The sequence below is a fragment of the Eublepharis macularius genome, chromosome 6, assembly GCF_028583425.1.
Source record: "Eublepharis macularius isolate TG4126 chromosome 6, MPM_Emac_v1.0, whole genome shotgun sequence".
Lineage (NCBI taxonomy): Eukaryota > Metazoa > Chordata > Lepidosauria > Squamata > Eublepharidae > Eublepharis > Eublepharis macularius.
The window spans coordinates 100,215,883-100,234,549 of NC_072795.1; the positions used below are offsets into that span (position 1 = coordinate 100,215,883).

At 43.2% G+C, this 18,667-nt stretch overlaps 1 protein-coding gene and 1 pseudogene across 1 annotated transcript in view; both read right to left on the minus strand.

Moving 5' to 3' along the window:
• Positions 1 to 18,667, minus strand: part of DNTT (DNA nucleotidylexotransferase) — a 205,346-nt gene that overhangs the window by 132,860 nt on the left and 53,819 nt on the right. The gene's annotated exons all lie outside the window — the stretch shown is intronic.
• On the minus strand, positions 16,526 to 16,619 carry LOC129332967 (U6 spliceosomal RNA; annotated as a pseudogene).

Genomic DNA, 18,667 nt, shown 5'->3' on the forward strand with positions numbered 1-18,667 from the left:
ACTCAGGTGTACTGCTGGGTATTGTACACAAGCAAATACAATTGTGCAATCTCTGCTTCCATCATAAGCATTTATTGAAGCATGATTATTCTTCTTATTATTAATATTAGAGCAATCAACAGAAAATCATACACTCCATTATAACGTAGATCATCACAGGAGAGCAATTACTTCAGTCTAAGTATCTTACCCTGTATTTAAGTATGTTGCAGACAAGGAGCTTCTTCAAAGAAGAAGTTTCCAGTCAATTCAAATCCTCATATTTATAGGGTATCCGAATCATCTCCAAACAATAACTAACTGTCCCATTTGATAAAGGGGATACTGTTGGATCTTGGCTAACTAATTATCTTAAAACTTCAAACACCATAAAAGATTATCTATATTTGAAATATCTTCTCAAAGTATATAAAATTGTTAGTTCATTCTTGCTACTTTTTATCTTACCAAAGTCTCTGTAAAATTAGTGATTACATGTTTCTCATACGTATGATCTTTTGCCCCTCAACCAATATACTTATCCTTGAATCATATCTGAGCTTCAACACATAGTCTCTACTGATATGGGTTAGACAGCCCTTCTAATCTACACAAGGCCATACAACTGTGTTACTCCTTTGTTTTCTGCCCCTTTCCAAGGTTGCTCTGTTCTGGGCTTCCAGACTCCCTTCGTGGCATGTCTAGCTATCGGGCCCTGTCTCTTTGTGTAAAAACATCTTCTATAATATTCTTGGTCAAATCCAACAACAGTTTCCTTATATTTCTATCTATATCAGTGACACCACTTCATGAATGAGATTTGAACTTGTAGAGCTGTAATTCAGGAATCATTCTTTCCGCTAACATGCTATACCACTTCCTGGTGCTAGGCCCAAATCTTTTTGGAATTATGCTTTCCCATGTATGTCATGTTTGAGAATCAATCCTCTATTATGATGCACATCTCATAGATGTATGAAATCCAGCTGTGGGTATATATTTACACTACAAAATTATATTAGATATATACCATTTTCAACTGTTGGATCTTTCCTCAAAGAATGTGGTTTTGTGAGGGTGCTTAAAATTTTGTGTGAGGCACCTAACCACCCAGTACTATAGTTCCCAGGGGAAAGGAAATTACGGTTTAACTGAATCTGTACAGATATTTCTTCTTGGTAGAGTGCTATTGCAGTTACATACAATTATCTACTATATATAAAAGGCTAACTGTGTTGCCGACAACTCACTTTTTATCCTGGTACAGGCGCACAAAGGGTTCTGCAAGTGCACATGCGCTAGGATAAGAAGTCAGTTGCCAGCGGTTGCAGCTGCTGTGGGGCCCTGGTAGGGCAGCGCCAGGCATCTCTGCTGCCTGTCCCAGGCTTCTGAGGAGCTGCAGAGGCAGCACAAAGTCCCTGTGCAATGCTGCAATCCAGCATGGTGCACTGCACCAGCAGCAAGCGGGTTGCAGCAGGGGGCTCACCACTATCTCCGTGGTCTTGGGAGGGCTGCATGAGCATGGACCTCCCAAGGCCCTGCTGCTACAGTCTGTTGGCCAGCAGGTGCGCCTGTGCCAGGATAAAATGTGTAGGATTTTCTTTATTTAAACTATAAACTATAACATAATAATTATAAACAATAAACATAGAGAATAAGAAAAAACACAACATTCTAAACCGAAGACACACTAACAATACATATATCTATATAATTTTTTAAAAAACAGGTTGAGTTCCAATTTTCTCTGCAACAAATATGTATCATTTCTAGAGTCTCACTTATTCTAGGTTAATCATAAGAGCCCTCTTTTTTCTATTGTTCATGTTTCTTAATCCATAAATCCAGATGTCATCAAATCCTTGTTATCTATTTCATGTAAAAAGTCTATAAATGGTTTCCATTCAGTCAAGAAGTTAACTAATGTCCTTTCTCTAATCAATGAAGGAAGTTTTGCCATTGATGCAAACTCCAGGATAAAATGTGAGTCATCTGTGTGGCTTGGGAAGGTAGGCCTCGCTACAGCCTGTGCCAGGCCTCTAAGAGGCCGTGGATGCAGCAGGGAAGTGTGGTACACTGTGGCACTGTGGCCCTCCCAAGGCTCCCACTGCTGCCGCTGCCTCCTCCAGCTCCTGAGCTGCTGCCGCCGCTGACCAGCATATGCAAGCAATGGTAGTGGTGCAGGATGCTGGGGAAGTTTGGCAGGAAGAAATAAAGCTGTAGAGGGGATCAGAACACCTGGCAGACGGCGGGGACTGGCAAGAGATGGGCAGGACATGGGCTCAGGGTGCCAAGCAAGCTGAGCAGGAGATGAGGCAATAGGTGATGGAGGAGGAGGGGAAGCTGCAGAAGAGAGAGCAGAAGAGGAGGGGAGGGATGAAGGACTCACGGACCCCATATGCATCCAGATAGAGCCCCTCTCCAAACCCACACCTGCATGCACTTACATCCATCCACCGGCACTTTGCACACACTCAGACACATGCACTTAGACACAGGCAGGCATGCAGAGGCACGGAGCAGGGCCACCACTGCCATGCCGAGCAGATTCAGGGACTCAGCCACTATCACCCTAATGACCACAGCCTCATTGTATTTCCCCTAAATCCACAGTGAGTGCAGTGCCGCAGCATTTTGTTTTGCTTTTCTATTGGCCTGCCGGGTGTTGTTGTTGTGTTGCCATGGCAGTGCCCTGCCCATCACTGTCAGCCCTGCCAATCATTGGGGACAACATAAGAAGAAGGGATCTTACCACTACGAAAGTTGGAGGGAGGGGAAATGGGGAGGAGGGAGGGAATCAGCCGGAGGGGAGGGGAGCAGAGGGAAGCCTTGGTGAGTGTGAGCATGTGCAGGTGCACATCTCTCTGAGTGTTAATCTTTGCAGCTCCTCATCTTAGCACTTCCACTTCTCTCCCTGTCTCTCCCCCCCCCCCCCACCAGCAACAACACTTGCCATTCCCCCCTCTGAACACACGGTCAGAAAATGCACAAGGCAATGTGCATCAATTTTGTTTTGCCAGGATGTACAACGGGAAGTGAAATGCAACCGCGTTCTTTACCAGCCTGCTTTAAACTAACAGATCAGAGACAGTGAAAGGAAGTTAAAAAAAGAACGGGAAGAACGGGCTGACCTCGGCTCTGCTTGACATAAAGGGCTCCTAACATGATTTGCACGTAGTTGTGCTTCATTCTGCCTATAGGCCCATCCTCAGGCTGCTGACCCTGCCAGGAGCAGCTGCTCAGTGCTGCACACGCTGGGGCAGAGAGAAGGGAGAGAGAAAGCAGAGCACTTCTGGGAGCCAAGCTACAAGTGACGAATTACACTTGCCTGGCAAGTGAATAGACTCATGTGTATTCCTCCCTGTTCATTTGCCATTCACTTGCGCTCCACTTGTGCACTTGTGGAGTGCAAGTGAATGGCAAGTGAACAGGGAGGAATACATGTGAGTCTATTCACTTGCCAGGCAAGTGTAATTCGTCACTTGTAGCTTGGCTCTGAGTTCCTCTTCCCCTAGCAGAATAGCTGCTCAAGGCAACTTTCCACACCAAACTTGGCAGAAGCGGCCTCCCGCTGCCTCCGCAGCTGCTGCAGGGCCTTAGGAAGGTGAGGCGGACCAACAGGGGGATGGCAGGGCCTGGCCAAGAGGAGTGGCTTGGGGGGGGGTCACTTGCCACCGGGAGGGGGGCCCGCTGAATCCATTTTCTAAAGCCCATTGTATTTGTTCACACAACAGGCTCTGTTGCTAGTTTATAATAATTCTGTGTATAAACTTTTGACATATCCCATACATGCATTTTTTTTGGTCTACAACAGCAAGATAGGAAACAATGATCCCAATAAAGACATTCAGAGAATTTAATAACTACTGCTTTTCATTACGGTGTCTTTAAAAGTCTTTTAAAAGACTACTATTTGTCTACACTGTGGCATCACCTTTTCAGCCAAGACTGCTGTACAGATATTTGGTGAGTGCTGTCTGAAAGGCTACACAACCAGTTCCTCCATCCAAGGGATTTGTGTGGTCTTTTACGTGTTTGGTTAAAATCTGACTGATCTATATCACATGACATTTACCTAGAAACAATGAAATCTATGCCCATGAAAAATTAAGGGTATGTATTCATTTTGCAAAGCTGGCAGTCATTTCTCATCGTCTGCTTCTAATGCAGGCGACAAACGTGTAAAAGGAAGTTTCAGCACCTGACTGGACCAATCACACCCTCTTCAAATTAAAAAAAAAACTACTTGATAATGATGCTGCCATAAAATACTACTGATCTTATCACTCAACTTGCCTGAGGTTTGCTCATGAAGAACTACTTGCCATACTTTGTATAACATTTGAAAACATATTTCATTCAAAATTCACCTCCATTCAAGTTAATGTCAGGCAAATTACTTGTATAATTTCTCTCTAATACAAACCATGTTTTTACATGGGCCTCATATTCTCACAACATCTGCCTTGTTGATTCCTGCTCATAAATTATCAGAACATATAAAGAGCAGAAGCTTAGCTTAGTATTTGAAACAGAAATTCTAGCACCTAAAATCATCTTGATAATTCGGTTTTACGAGAGTTGGGATGAACTGTGGTTGCAAAACCACCAAATTACCACAGCAGTACATTACACAGTCTAATACTGCCTAAGGGCAAATGAGGTTCAGCAAGAGTAGAACAGTTAAGAGGATATATGTCTTAAATAGAATGAGCACAGTTGATGGTCTTTTGTCTTCCCCTCAGAACATTTAGCTTCCCATTGAAATAAACAAAATTCAAATTACACTTTCTCTGCTGCCCTTGATATGCCACAGGTGAACTTGGCATGGGGCTCTTATGTTACCTTGATGATATGAGAACCGTCAAGCAGCATAGTTCCTTCCTACCCTGGTAAGATAATATGAGAAATGTCCCATCGTGAAGCCAAGGTAGCTCACGTCTCAAGTCCTCCTGAGGGCTACAGAGACTGAAGAAATAAAGATAAAAGCCCAGGTAGAGTAGAGGGGACAAAATCAGCTTTGAGTCTCAGTGAGAAAGGTGGACTATAAATAATGTAAATAAAATAACTACTGCACTACTGAGAGAGATACCAGTTGAAGATCCCAGGAACAGAAGAGTATAGCAATCACCCCCAAAGTCCCACTTATCATTTGGGGCTCTGAACCAATCCTTAGGATTTGGCCTCAAGCGAATCTAAGTGACAGTCAGCCAATCAGAGCCCATAGAACTCCATTGTATGGGAGAAGGGTAAGCCAGCCTCAATTTAATAAGGGAGCTCTAGCTCTGTGGCTCTGGGTACAATAAGGAAGTCGGTTTAGCCAGGATTTTTATTCGGCTTTTGGATTGGCTTAGAGAAAAGAGTTTATTTTTAGGTGATAAACAAGCACCCCACTAAAAGCCAGAAGTACCAGATCTACCTGGGCAGTTTCTGAGAACTAGAGGCTGTGAAGTGAAAGGATAAGACTACCCCTTTGAGAGAACCTGTCTGGAAAAAGAGGAATCAAATCTCCCCTCGGTGTTCATGTATATTAATTTAGGATCAGTTTCAATGTGTTAATTCCTATTAGGAATTATAATCTCTGGGGAGTGAAGTTGAGAGCCAATTGTACATTCTATACTGGAGTATTCTACACAAAAACTTTACTTTGTTACACACCTTATTTTCTGTAAACAAACAGACTCATAGAATCACTGGCGGATGGCACTGCAGCCGGGAGGCAAGGCTGAGGCAGAAGGCAGGCCCCTTGTACACAGCAAGAGGGCGTGCTGGGATGAGAGGAAGAGGCTCCCTTCCTGCAGCCCCTCATGGTCCATGCCGCCATTCCAGTTTGCATGATGGAGGCGGAATGATGATCTCCTTCCTTCTGTCCCTTGGAGCCAGTTGCAGCTGGGGTTGCTTGTCACAACTTGGCATTGTACCGGATCCACTGAGGTGAGTTGTGCTCACTTGGTGGCTCACGCCCCCCCTTTTCAAGGTTCTCCTTAAGGGATATGGGGGCTGGGCTGGCCATTGCAGATTTCACCCTAGGTGGCAGGGTCCACTGGGGTCATGCCTGGATGGATGCTACATCCCTGACATCCTGTGGTGCTCAGCAGGAATGCATGCCGTTGAGCAGCAAGGGGCCATTCAATGTGGTGGATCCATTGCTCTGTGCTCTGTCAATGCTTCAATGGCTGTAATCAATAGTTGTGGCCAATTTTCATCCAAAGGCATATGTCATGTATACTTTGTCCAGGGTACGAGCCTCTCAATTTCTTATACAGATGCAAATTTTTGTAATTCATCACCATCTGTGGCTTTGTCTGTCCAGTCAAAATAGCTGTGAAAGGGGATTTATACTATACTCAAAAATAAAGAACCTTATTCTAGGAGAGTCCCAAATAAGAGCCCTTTAGCACAAAGCTTATACGGGACCAACCAGTTAACCAAAGCTTGTGTGTTCCTCCTCCCCTTTTTTGTTTAACTGATTGTGGGCAGCAGGGGTTTAAGCAAAAGGAGGGACCAAAGAGTATGGGAGTGAACGGTGATAAGTTCAGAGGGCCGTTACCTAAGAAACCTCCCTGCTCTTATTCCACCCCCCCCCCCCATCTTTACACTCTACAGGGGAATGCTCACTTTTTTTCCCCAGACCTCCTTGTATCCACTCTGCAAACAAGAATTTTAGCTGCCTGTAGAACAGGTACCTGTCTTCTTTTCACCTAAAATTTGGGACAGAATAAGAAGCAGTACAGTCTATGATAATTTTATCCAAACTGAATGTTGGGAGTTACACCTGGTAGACTTTGTGACTAAGCTCTTCACTCTTATCTCAATTTCATTGTGACCCTCCAGAAAAAAAGCTAGTTGCTGACTAGAAAAGTACATATTCTAGATAAGGAAGAACCAGTTCCAAGGAGGCAGTGGGACAAGAATGTATCTTTTATGTTGCATATATTGTAATTAATACTGGGCCTTCTAGTTAAAGCAGGATCAAAATTCAGATGAATTGATTTCCTTCAAGTGTATGCACTCTCTACAGCAGTATGATTAATGAACTCCGTACCAGAAGAAAATCTAGACCAGCTGTTAGTACATAGGCAAGATTAAACTGGGTTAACAGCAGAGCATAACCTCTGAGCAAGCCAAATGTATTCACAGTATGCCACAAGCAAAGACAAGAAAGATTAACCAAGAGCAAAGATACCTACAAGGCAGGAAGTAGACTTAGTCAAATAACAACAACAGTCCAGATAAATTAAAATGACAGGAATGAAGCTCTGTGTAGCACAGCAGCATTCTTGGGTGAATAAGGAAAGGAGGAACCGTAGACCAGAATAGGTCTGTTGGTTCTCTTATTTTGATCATCAAGCTTCTATTTTTCCATTATCCTAAATTCCAAGAAAAGTGAAGGCTGTATCTCATCAAGAACCTCCACTTTCTGGCAAAAGTTTGAGACCCTGCCATAGGAAGATAAAAACAAAACTAAAAGATTATTGTGTGGACACGTCAAAGATAGCTCTGTTGCATTCTAAACCTGTTGTTGTAATTCTGTTTTTTATAAGCTTACCAGTCTTAAAAGTGCACTAATTGGCCGTGGAAATATTCAGTCAAATTGGAAATGTAGAATAAATGGATTTAAGGATCACAGGGAAAGTTCAGACCTTGTTTTGAAATTACGCTATATGCAAAGCATCAAAAACAAATTTAATCACAAAATACTATATGGAGAGCCAGTTTGGTATAGTGGTTAAGAGCATGGGACTCTAATCTGGAGAATCGGGTTTGATTCCTCACTCCTCCACTTGAAGCCAGCTGGGTGACCTTGGGTCAGTCACACAGCTTCTAGCTCTCTCAGCCCCACCCACCTCAGAGGGTGTTTTGTTGTGGGGATAATAATGGCATACTTTGTAAACCGCTCTGAGTGGGTGAGTCATCCTGAAGGGCGGTATATAAATTGAATGTTATTATTATATGGCTAGCTTATCTACCATTCATCTACTTCAAGTGGTTATAACTTGGTAATCATTGTCCTCTAATACTATTGAGTATGTGGTTTCCTTTCCTTACTCAATAAATACAGAGAGCTTTTTCCCCACCCAAAATACATTTTATTTAAACAGAAATATCCTTGATTTACCAAAAAAATGCTGTTCTTATGATATTGCTTTGTAATAAATCGATTAAATGAACTGTGAATATCAGCATTTAACCAATAATAAAAACTATCTATTTATTTAAAAAGTATCCGATTTGCTTCACGTGAAAAGGCTAATTGAAAAGGCTACTCAGGTCAGCCACTGGTATTAAAGTTGACTGAATCACATTAAATGCTATTTAAAAGATGTGAACAAGCTAAAAGAAAAATTAAACTGGGGCCATTAAAATTTAATTTGACTTAGCAATGCCATTAACATTTTGGTTTTATGCAATGGCAAGCTTTCTAAAAATATGCCCATATAATTTAGAAGCCTAGGGTTGTCAAGTGGATAGCCCTTGTGCAGGAAAAATGATGATGCGTGACCTTAAGAGAAAATGAAAGGAAGAACCAAAGGTGATAACTTCATTGCCTCCCATGGGGATCTGACAGCCTCTTCTCATGCAGCAAGGAGATAGATCATTCAGATTCGCTGCCCACAAGCAGCTCCTTCTTTTTGTGTTTTACTCTTGCTTGCTTCGCTCTAATCTCCCTTCCTGTTATTGCTTTGTGAACCTTGTTTGCATATCATCACCATTATCTACTGAGACTCCACAGGAGATCACACAGATGGGCAGTTGAACAGTGGAGATAATTGCCCGCTACCATGAGCCCAGCTTAGAAGAATCAAGCTAATCAGCCGCTACTCCTTGCATCAGCTTGCTCATGATGAAGAAAATTAAAGTATGTTTGTGAATTATATTACTATACACTCCAGTGTGAAGTTCAGTGAATCTGATGCTGCTGACTACAAACAGAATTAAATGCATTCATACCTCACTTGAACAATATTTAAAATGCATTGAAATAAAAAAAAAAAGGAAAAGAACTCTCGTGTTATATGCAGAAAGAGGTGATCACCTCCATTTCTTTTTCTGCTTTTCCACCCTATGAGAGAAAAGAGAAGGGGAAACAAAAGCAGAAACCTGATCCTGGAAAAAAGAATTCAGCAGGAATAGCTCTGTTGTTGTTGTTGTTGTTGTTGTTGCTGCTGCTGCTGCTGCTGCTGTTAGTCTGACTTTCTCAGTGAGACTCAAGGTGGATCACATGGTGTAAATCAACATGATCAATGACTGGGACATTCAAATGGGCAATATAATAGAATACTGATTGCAGAAAATCCTATCTTCCCCCCAACTCCCCTAGAGCACAAACACTTATCTCTGATACTACCAGGTTCCCTGAACTTCTCCACTGAAGAAGAAGACAGAAGGAATAAGGTTTCCTGGAGACAAACTGTAGGTAGCATATTATAGACAAGAGAAACACTGTTTATCTCCCCTCCCCCCCCTCCGCCCAACCGCCATGCTGGCTCCACTTTAGAGCAGTTTCACTGCCATAAAGAAACCTGCAGGATAGTGCATGCACATACATATAACCACACCAGTCAGCGGGGAGTGGCTGATTGGGTATGGCTGCTATAGACATAAACCAGATGATATGCATATCAGATCTCTGTCAGACGCAGCATGAATGGATAGTTGATGTTACAGGAGAGTAAGATACTTCATAACTGGTATAGCCCAGGTTATATCTCTTTACATTGTTTATTGTGTAGTGTGTGTCTGTGGAAAAATGCCCTCTACACAAGAATTCGCCCAATGTATTCATTTATATGACTCCTTTTTGTCCACAGACAGGAGCCTAGCTACAGAATGTTAGTGGACAGAAGGGAGGAGGGTGAGAGATAGGAGATGTCAAGATCCTAGAACAGAGCACTCAAGCTCTTAGTTAAGCTAATGGTTTATTATTTCACCCCCTGCTAGTAAGTCCTACATGGCCCAGGCTAGCCCAATCTTATCAGATCTCAAAAGTAAGTAGGGTCAGACCTGGTTAGTACTTGGATGGGAGACCACCAAGAAAGACCAGGGTTATTATGCAGAGGCAGGCAATGGCAAACCACTTCTGTCAGTCTCTTGCCTTGAAAACCCCACCAGTCAGCTGCCATTTGACAGTGCTTTACATGCACACACGGTAAGTCATACCTAGAGCCATAAAGCTGGAGAGACTAAAGTGATAGAAGAAGAACTTTAGGATAAAGGCCGAATCCACACTTCCTTTTTGTTTACGCGCCTTTTTCGCAACCGCGGCGCTGTTCAAGCAGATACTCACACGCTTTCCCATTCCACATGTTCCCCGCCATCACCACGCCACAATTGCACCTCCTTTCCCTGGCTCTTTTTTTTTTAATAAAATGGACTTTCATAGCGCATTTGCACAATAAAGAAAGGTTGGTATACCGCAAAACCTACTTTCTCAGCAACAGGGTTTCTGGAGAATGTTTTAATGTGACAAATTATTTTCAAATTTGCCCACCAAAACAACCAGCCAATTGTTAGAAAGTGGTCTGTGACGAGCAAAAAATGGACCAATCAAAGTTTGTAATTTAAAAGCTTTTTATTGGATGAGGCAATATACAATAATTGATTAATACATTAATCTTATCCTAATTAACCCTTCAACTCAGATATATACCCCACCCCCCTCCCCACCCCCTTTTCTTTGTTGACTTCCAACAACACTCGAACCCCCCATTTATTTATAGATATTATTATTACATTGTATTGCTATTACTCTTACCCTGATAAAGATCTTAATATATTTTTCTTTCGCTAAAGTCTTTTTATATAAAATTTAAAATCCCTCCAAAGACCACAATTGTCCTTTAACATCGCATTTCTTTTCTAAATATTTCTTAAGCTTCTTCCAATCTTCCAAAAAAATATCTGGATCTTGCTCATTCAAATTTCTCGTTATTTTATCCATTTCGGCCATGTACAACAGTTTCCTTGTCCATTCTTCAACACTCGGTATTTCTTCTTTTTTCCAATATTGAGCATATAAAATTCTTGCTGCCACTAACATAAAATATAACAATGTCTTATCATTTCTATTGACCTCTTCTAAATGTAAAGATAGTAATAGCATTTCAGGATTTTTAGCAACATTATATTGTAATATCAAAGACATTTCAGCACATATTTTAGACCAGAAGTCTCTAGCCTTTTGGCAAGTCCACCACATATGAAATAGAGAACCTTCATGCTCCTTACATTTCCAACATTTGTTTGATAACTGTTTGTTAGCTAATGGCTAATTTTTTCGGTGTTAAGTACCATCTATACATCATTTTATATCCATTCTCTTTAATGCTGGTACAAGTTGATATTTTTAAGGTATTTTTCCATAATTGTTCCCATGCTTCCATGGCTATTTCCTTGTTACAATTTATAGCCCACTTTACCATTTGAACCTTAACTGTTTCATCTTCTGTGAACCACTTCAATAACAACTTATACATTTTGGATATTACCTTAGTATTATCTCCCAATAATATCTCTTCCAAATCTGAATTTTGGTTCTAAAACCTACCTTCCTTTGATCTGAGTCAAATAAGTCTTTTATTTGTCTATATTGTAACCAACCATATTTGAATGGCAAATCCTCATTTCGCTTAAGTTTCAACTCATCATTTTCTAATATTGTTAATTCTTTCAGGGTAAGCCATTCTTTTCCCTGATATTCCAAGTTTGGGTTGACTACTAAAATGGACCAATCAAAGTTGAGGGGGAGGGGACCTTGCCATTTCTTAAAAGTCGGAATATCAGTATAGCGCAAAATTAACTTTTTTTTTTAAAGGGAAGTGACATGCATCGTCAACGCTGATGACGGAGGAGGGAACTGCCCACTATAACGCTTTACTCAGCGGCGTGTGGAGAACTGATTGCGCTACACAGATGCACTGGGAGGGTGAATGTGATGATGCACAGCATGGTAGTGAAATGAACCCAAATGCCATGACTGCGCAAGATAGGGTGGATGGTGAGTGCGTGTGCATTTGGCCAAGGTCATCCCAAAAGGGGGTGAGTGGGAGAAAGAAGTTATAAAAACTCTGAACACAAGAAAGCAGGGCTGTTTCTACTTTTGGTGCCTCTTCAGATGGACACAAGCCATGATGGATTAGGCTTTCACCTATTATTATTTATTTATTATCATTTATTAATTGGACTTCTATCCTGCTCTCCCTGCAAGCGTGCTCAGGGTGGGTTTAAGAATATCAATAAAACAGCAGAATTCCTGTTAACACCATTCCCAGACTTGCAACCACCCCCTGCCAGTAAAACACAAACAGGCAGGTAAAAAGAGGGGGAACAAGTCTTTTCGATCAGGCGGTAACTCATATGGGGGGAGGCCAGATGATCAAGCTCTAACTCTTATGATCATCTGCCCCACCCCCACCAGGAGGCGGGTTGGGAAGCTTTCAGGATGACTGCTGATCCAGCCTCAACCATGGCCAAATCCACACGCACTCACCATCCGCTTATCTTGCCCAGTCATGGCAGTTGGGTTCATTCTGCTACCATGCTGTGCATCATCACATTCACCCTCCCAGTGCGTCTTCGTGGTGCAATCAGTTCTCCACATGCCACTGAGTAAAGCGTTATAGTGGGCAGTTCCCTCCTCCGTCATCAGCATTGACGGCACATGTCACTTCCCTTTTTTTAAAAAAAAGTTAATTTTGCGCTATACCGATATTCCAACTCTTGTGTAGGCAGAGCCAGGGAAAAGTCAGAGTATTTATAGGAGGGAACCAGGTTCCATTCAAAGCCGAGAGCGGAAAGTAACTGATGGTAAGATAAAGGACCATCATCTGTTTCTTTTCCCGTGCAAACCGCTGCTCACTAAAGTAGGTTTTGCGGTATACCGACCTTTCTTTATTGTGCAAATGCGCTATGAAAGCCCAATTTTTTTTTAAAAAGGGCCGGACAAAAACAGATTTCTGCCATTATCACATGGTATGGAAAGGAGGCGCAATTGTGGTGTGGTGATGGCGGGGAACACGTGGAATGGGAAAGTGTGTGAATATCTGCTTGAACAGCACCGCGGTTGCGAAAAAGGTGCAGAAACAAAAAGGAAGTGTGGATTCGGCCCATATGCCTGGTGGAACATCTCAGCCTTGCAGGCCCACCAGAATGATAAGAGATCGTAGTAGTCCCACATATCCTCTGATAGAGAGTAGCACCAGATTGGAACCACGACTAAGGTTGCCAGCCTCCAGGTGGTGGCTGGAGATCTCCTGGAATTACAACTGATCTCCAGGTGACAAAGATCAGTTCCCCTGGAGAAAATGGCTGCTTTGGACGGTGGACTCTATGGCATTATACCATTTTGAGGACCCTCCCCTCCCCAAATCCCACCTTCTCCAGGCTCCACATCCCAAATCTCCAGGAATTTCCCGAACTGGACCTGGCAACCCTAGCCAGGACTGAAAAGGACCTGGCTCTGGTCAAGGCCAGTCTCACCTCCCCTGGAGCCTGGGACCACCAGTAGATATTTATTGGCTGATCTCAGAAATCTCTGGAGCACATATGGTGAGAGGCGGTCCCATAGGTATGCTGGTCCCTGTCCACTAAGGGCTTTAATGTTCAAAACCAACACCTTGAATTTTATCCAGAACTCCATGGGGAGCCAGTGCAGTTGCTGCAAGATGGGAGTAGTATGCATCCTATATGGAACACCAGTAAGGACACATGCAGCAGCATTCAGGACTCATTGTAATTTCCGGGTCAAACCCAAGGGAAGCCCTGCATAGAGTGAGTTACAGTAGTCCAATCTGGAAGTGACCGTTGTATGGATTACAGTTCTTAGGTCCTGGGTCGAGAGATAGGGGGCAAGTTGCCCAGCCTGCCGAAGATGGAAAAAAGCAGACTGGGCCACTGCTGCAACCTGGGCCTCCATTGACAAGGAGTTTTCCAGTATCGCTCTCAGACTCCTGACCATTGGAGCAGACACAAGTGATGCTCCATGGAAGGCCAGGAGCCAGATCCCCAAATCCAATGGCCCAGTCTGAACATCTCTTGCCTTGAAAACCCTCTGAGGTTTCTGTAAGTTGGGTGTGACTTGGCAGCACACACGCACACGCACAATCATTAACACGTTATTCATTTCTGTCTTGCAGGGAGCTTCGGAAGATGAGCCAGAGCGGTGACTGACTTCTGCTAAATACCTCTGGATAGAGTTCTGTAGACTGAAACTCTTTTCTGGGGCTTACATGGCTGAATGGGTTGTTTTGCCTCTGGGGAGACTCATGATCTGCAGAGGAGTGATTTACCAGAGGCAGAACTGAGGGCATGGAACATACCCAAAGGCTCTCTTCAGCCTCTGCCTTCCACAGAATCACCTAATCCCACCAGGACTTGTTTTGAGTCAGAGAGTGTACAAATCATCAGCTCAAGTGTTTACTGAGCAAAATTACTGCAAAGCATCTGTAATGCAGATTTGTGCCCCCTGCCCCCCAAAAAGATTTTTTAAAAAAAAACCTGATAAAACTACTTTCCAAGGAATGCATAGTAAAGAAATAAGCTGACAGTATAGAGATTTGGATTTGAGCATTTTTCCCCCCTTGCTACAGCTAACGTTTGGAATGAAAAAGACACCAAGCAAGGACACTACCTAAGCAATAACATCCAGGAACTATCTTAGCTCCTTGACTAGAAAGTTTTCCTAGCAAAATACCACAGAAGATCTGATGCACACATTTAGACCATGCAGAGTCTTGAAAATCTTTGCTCAGTTCCAGTCCTCCCCTAGGAACATTTGAAGGTGCTGCTGACTGCTGAGCCTTTCATTGATAGCCTTGTAAATGGCTCAGGAGCTATACATGCTGCCAAGAGAGAGGGGAGAATGGCAAGTGGGGGGACAAGAGAGAAAGAGAGTGAGACCATTCATGCCAACATGAGGGAAAAGACAGGGACAAGTGAAGGAGGAAGAGAGAGAGATGCTGTGGCTTCAAGGGGGAGGCAGTGGATTGAGGGTTGGGCTGGGAAAAGTCCCTTTGTCCCCCCTTCTATCACTGATTCTCTCACTTAAACAACAGTCTTTAGAAGGTAGTACATGAACACAAGATAATGAAGACCACCAATTGCCCCTTGGAAACTGGTTCTGTAAAACAACTCAGCAAACATTTTAAAATCTATTTTGGTGCAAGCTATCATATTGCATTACTAGCTTGATGCCCATGCTTCGCTACGGTATTTAACTACTTTAAATCCAGTTATAATATTTATGGGTATGTAACGTTTTTGAGTTTGGGGAGTATAATAAACTCAACGTTTTTGAGTTTGGGGAGTTTGTAGTATAATAGCATAGTACCCGAGCTTCACAAAAGTGTTATAATAAAGCGAAGCCCCTGCTGTGAAGAGAAGCTTGTAGGCTTGGAAGCCAGGAGGGTTGAGCATGTTGAGGAACTCCACAGGGTAGTGGACCGCATCATCCATTTGCGCCACTGAGTCCACAGATCTGTACTCCATTTCTGTCCCCTTGAGGGAATTAAGTTATGTTTCATTAATGATGGCAGCCTTGTCTTTCTAGGGGGGCAGAGTGGCATGCTTGCACAGCCCGTCCATGGACTTCTTTCATGATAGTGACGCTATCAGGGTATATTGTGGCTGTTAGGTCTGCTAGGGTCATCATGACTGTGCCCAGGCCTGCAGGGATGGTCACCTTTCCCACAGACTTGGGACTTGCTGGTACTTGGCCACTACTGCTCAGTGCACTGCAGAAGTACGATGTGCATATTTCTTTGCCGCATCTATACGTTGCTTCCTCCTTTTAGCATCGGTATATCTTGCACAATGTCTGCCAGGAGGCTTCTTGGGGGCAGTAAGAGGTTTTGGCTGCAAGAGGTGTGAGGTGGAGTTGAACTGAGGGAGGGGTGGTGTGGTGGGCCCTTTGGCAGGTTCATGTGAGAGGTTCACATTGAAATGACCCCTAGATAGGTCATGCACCATCTCCCCATGAACATTTAAAAACTCAGCTGCCATACTGACTTCTATATAAAATCCCTTTTCAGGAGTCTTGTACTGTCATTCTTCAACTGTCTGCAGTCTCCTTTGCCTAATTTTTACCTCAAAACACAGAGTTTCACAGCTGACCCATCAGCCTGCCAGCCACACAGGAAAGCCAAGGCCCACAGGGAGATTGGCAACCCTGATGACTGGGACGTCATTGAATGTGTCCTGAGTACTGCATGCGTCCTGCATACTGTTTAGAATGTTGGGCTGATGGCCAATCAAGGCTGCATATGCAAATGACCTCAGGGCAGAGTGGCTGAGTTGGTAGTTGGGGGGGGGATAAGCAGCCTCCCAGCCACATAGGGAAGCTGTATCCCTATGGGAAAACACATTTACCCCCTTTTACCCCCTTGGGGGTGAATTTCTTAAAATCCCTTCTTAGTGGGCCTCTACATCACAAAAGGAATGTTCTCCCCAAATTTCACATTTCTAGCCCAGGGGTTTGGGCTGGGCGTTGAGTCAGTCAGGACACTTGTCTTTATATATATAGATTGTATAGTATATAATCATTTGTAGTGATAATTCAATCATACTCATTGCTACTACCTTCCTTGAGCAGGGACCATGCTAATCTTCTCTGTATCATATGTTTATATGCATACCTTTCTTGCAACATATTTTCTGATGTGCTTTATATGTTCAGTCAACAGCTCAACTAAGTAAACATTCTCATAGGCAGTGTGGGTGAAAAAGGAGGAGATATATTTAATCTTTTATCACAGCTGTTCTAAATTTACACCGGACTTTGTGCCCTACAATTTGTGTTTCAAAAATCACCCAGCTACAAGTGTAATTGCTTGAAAACATTTTTAGCTTCTCTAACCTGATGTACCACTTCCATAAGATAAAAATAACAAATCATAGAGTAAAAGAGGAACACTACAGATTCAGGCGGGTTCTTTACTTCCATCACACAACTACAATAAGAACACTCAGATGCCTCACACTTCAATATTATGTATTTTTCCTCAGAAGTAAGAACCACAGTGTTCTGTAGGGTTTATTGCCCAATAAGTATGCAAGAACTGAACTACACATTCTAAGATATCATATATGTAATTTTCCATGGGTGTGAGATATTGGCAATGGGGTGCTCTGTATACATGGGATTCTTTTACATAGCAGAGTGTAACCCATGCCATTTCCAGAAATCGTCCAGTCAATTTGGACTAGGGCTGTTAGGTATCCTTACCCTCCTGGTAAGGGGATACCTGGCACTTATCGGGGGTAATGTTCTTGCGCATGCACTCCCAGCTGGCATGCATCCACCGCGCACTAGCCCAGAAGGTTTTTTGCCTCCCAGGCCCATTCCCTGGGCATTTACAGTTAATATTTTGGACTTTCCCTTTTATGTGTTAGCAGGCACCCTCTGATAAGGATTTGTCTCCATTCAGAGTACCCTTTCTGAAGGGAACTGAAGATCCTGTCTCTACAAACATTGGCCGAATTCACACTACCTATTTGATTCCGCGGCTTTTTCGCAAGCGGTGCGCTATTCACGCAGATACTCACATGCTTTCCTGTTCCGCGTGTTCCCTGCCATCACCGCGCCACTATTGCGTCTTCCCTCCAAACCACATGATATTCGCAGAAATCCGTTTTCTTCCCTTTTTTTTTAACAGTGCATAATGGTCGGTATACCGGTAAACCAACCCTAGTGAGCAGCGGTTTGCGCGGGAAAAGAAACGGTCACCGGAGCATGCGCATGTCGCACAGGGACCGTTTCCCTATTGAGTTCCCCAATTTTCAAGAGTGTGAGGTGCTAAGCTGAGCAATCCTGTATTTCCAACAACGGTCGTCTCCAGTGAACGGCAGGTGCGGGAAACAAATTCAAGATATTGGTATACCGGATAACTGACCCCTTTTTTTTAAAAAAAAGGGAAGTGACATGCGCCGTCAATTCTGACGGCAGAGGATGGAACCGCCCATGGTAATGCTGTACTCAGTGGCGTGTGGAAAACTGATTGCGCCATGAAGACGCACCGGAAGGGTGGATGTGAGGATGCACAGCCTGGTAGCGGAATAAAGGCGATTGCCACGACAGCGCAAGATAAGCGGAAGATGAGTGAGTGTGGATTTGCCCATAGTTATGTTCATAGCACTTGTAATTCAGTTGTACCAACGATTGTGTTTACAGTAAATTTATATTACTTTGAATGGTTCTGAAGCAATTACATAAGTGCTGGACAAGCCACAAGGGTATCTTTCAGCACGAGGTGAAGGTGGTGGGTCATGCAGTACATGAGCTTCAGGCCTATAGCCTGTACCAGTGCCCTAACATTTGCACCTCCACTTACTCACCATAAAGCCCATGAAGACATCCATGCATACCCATGTTACTAACTGCTTCTCAGTGGCAGCAGAGATGTTGGCCACTGTGCATGCCTCATCCAGTATCCTGGCATGGAGCAAAGCTTGACAACAGCCTGTCTGCTGGCCCCAGCCTAGCACTGGTTGGCTCACCACCTCAGAATATACTCAGGTTGCCATTAGTACCACTTGTACCTTTTTAAATATTTATATTGTGTTGTTTTATATTGTTGTTTTAAAACTGTAACACATAAGTTATTAATAGGCTGTTTTATAGAATGTAATCTGCCCTGAGCCTGCCACGGGGAGGGCAGAATAGAAATTGAAGATAAATACATAATAGTACACA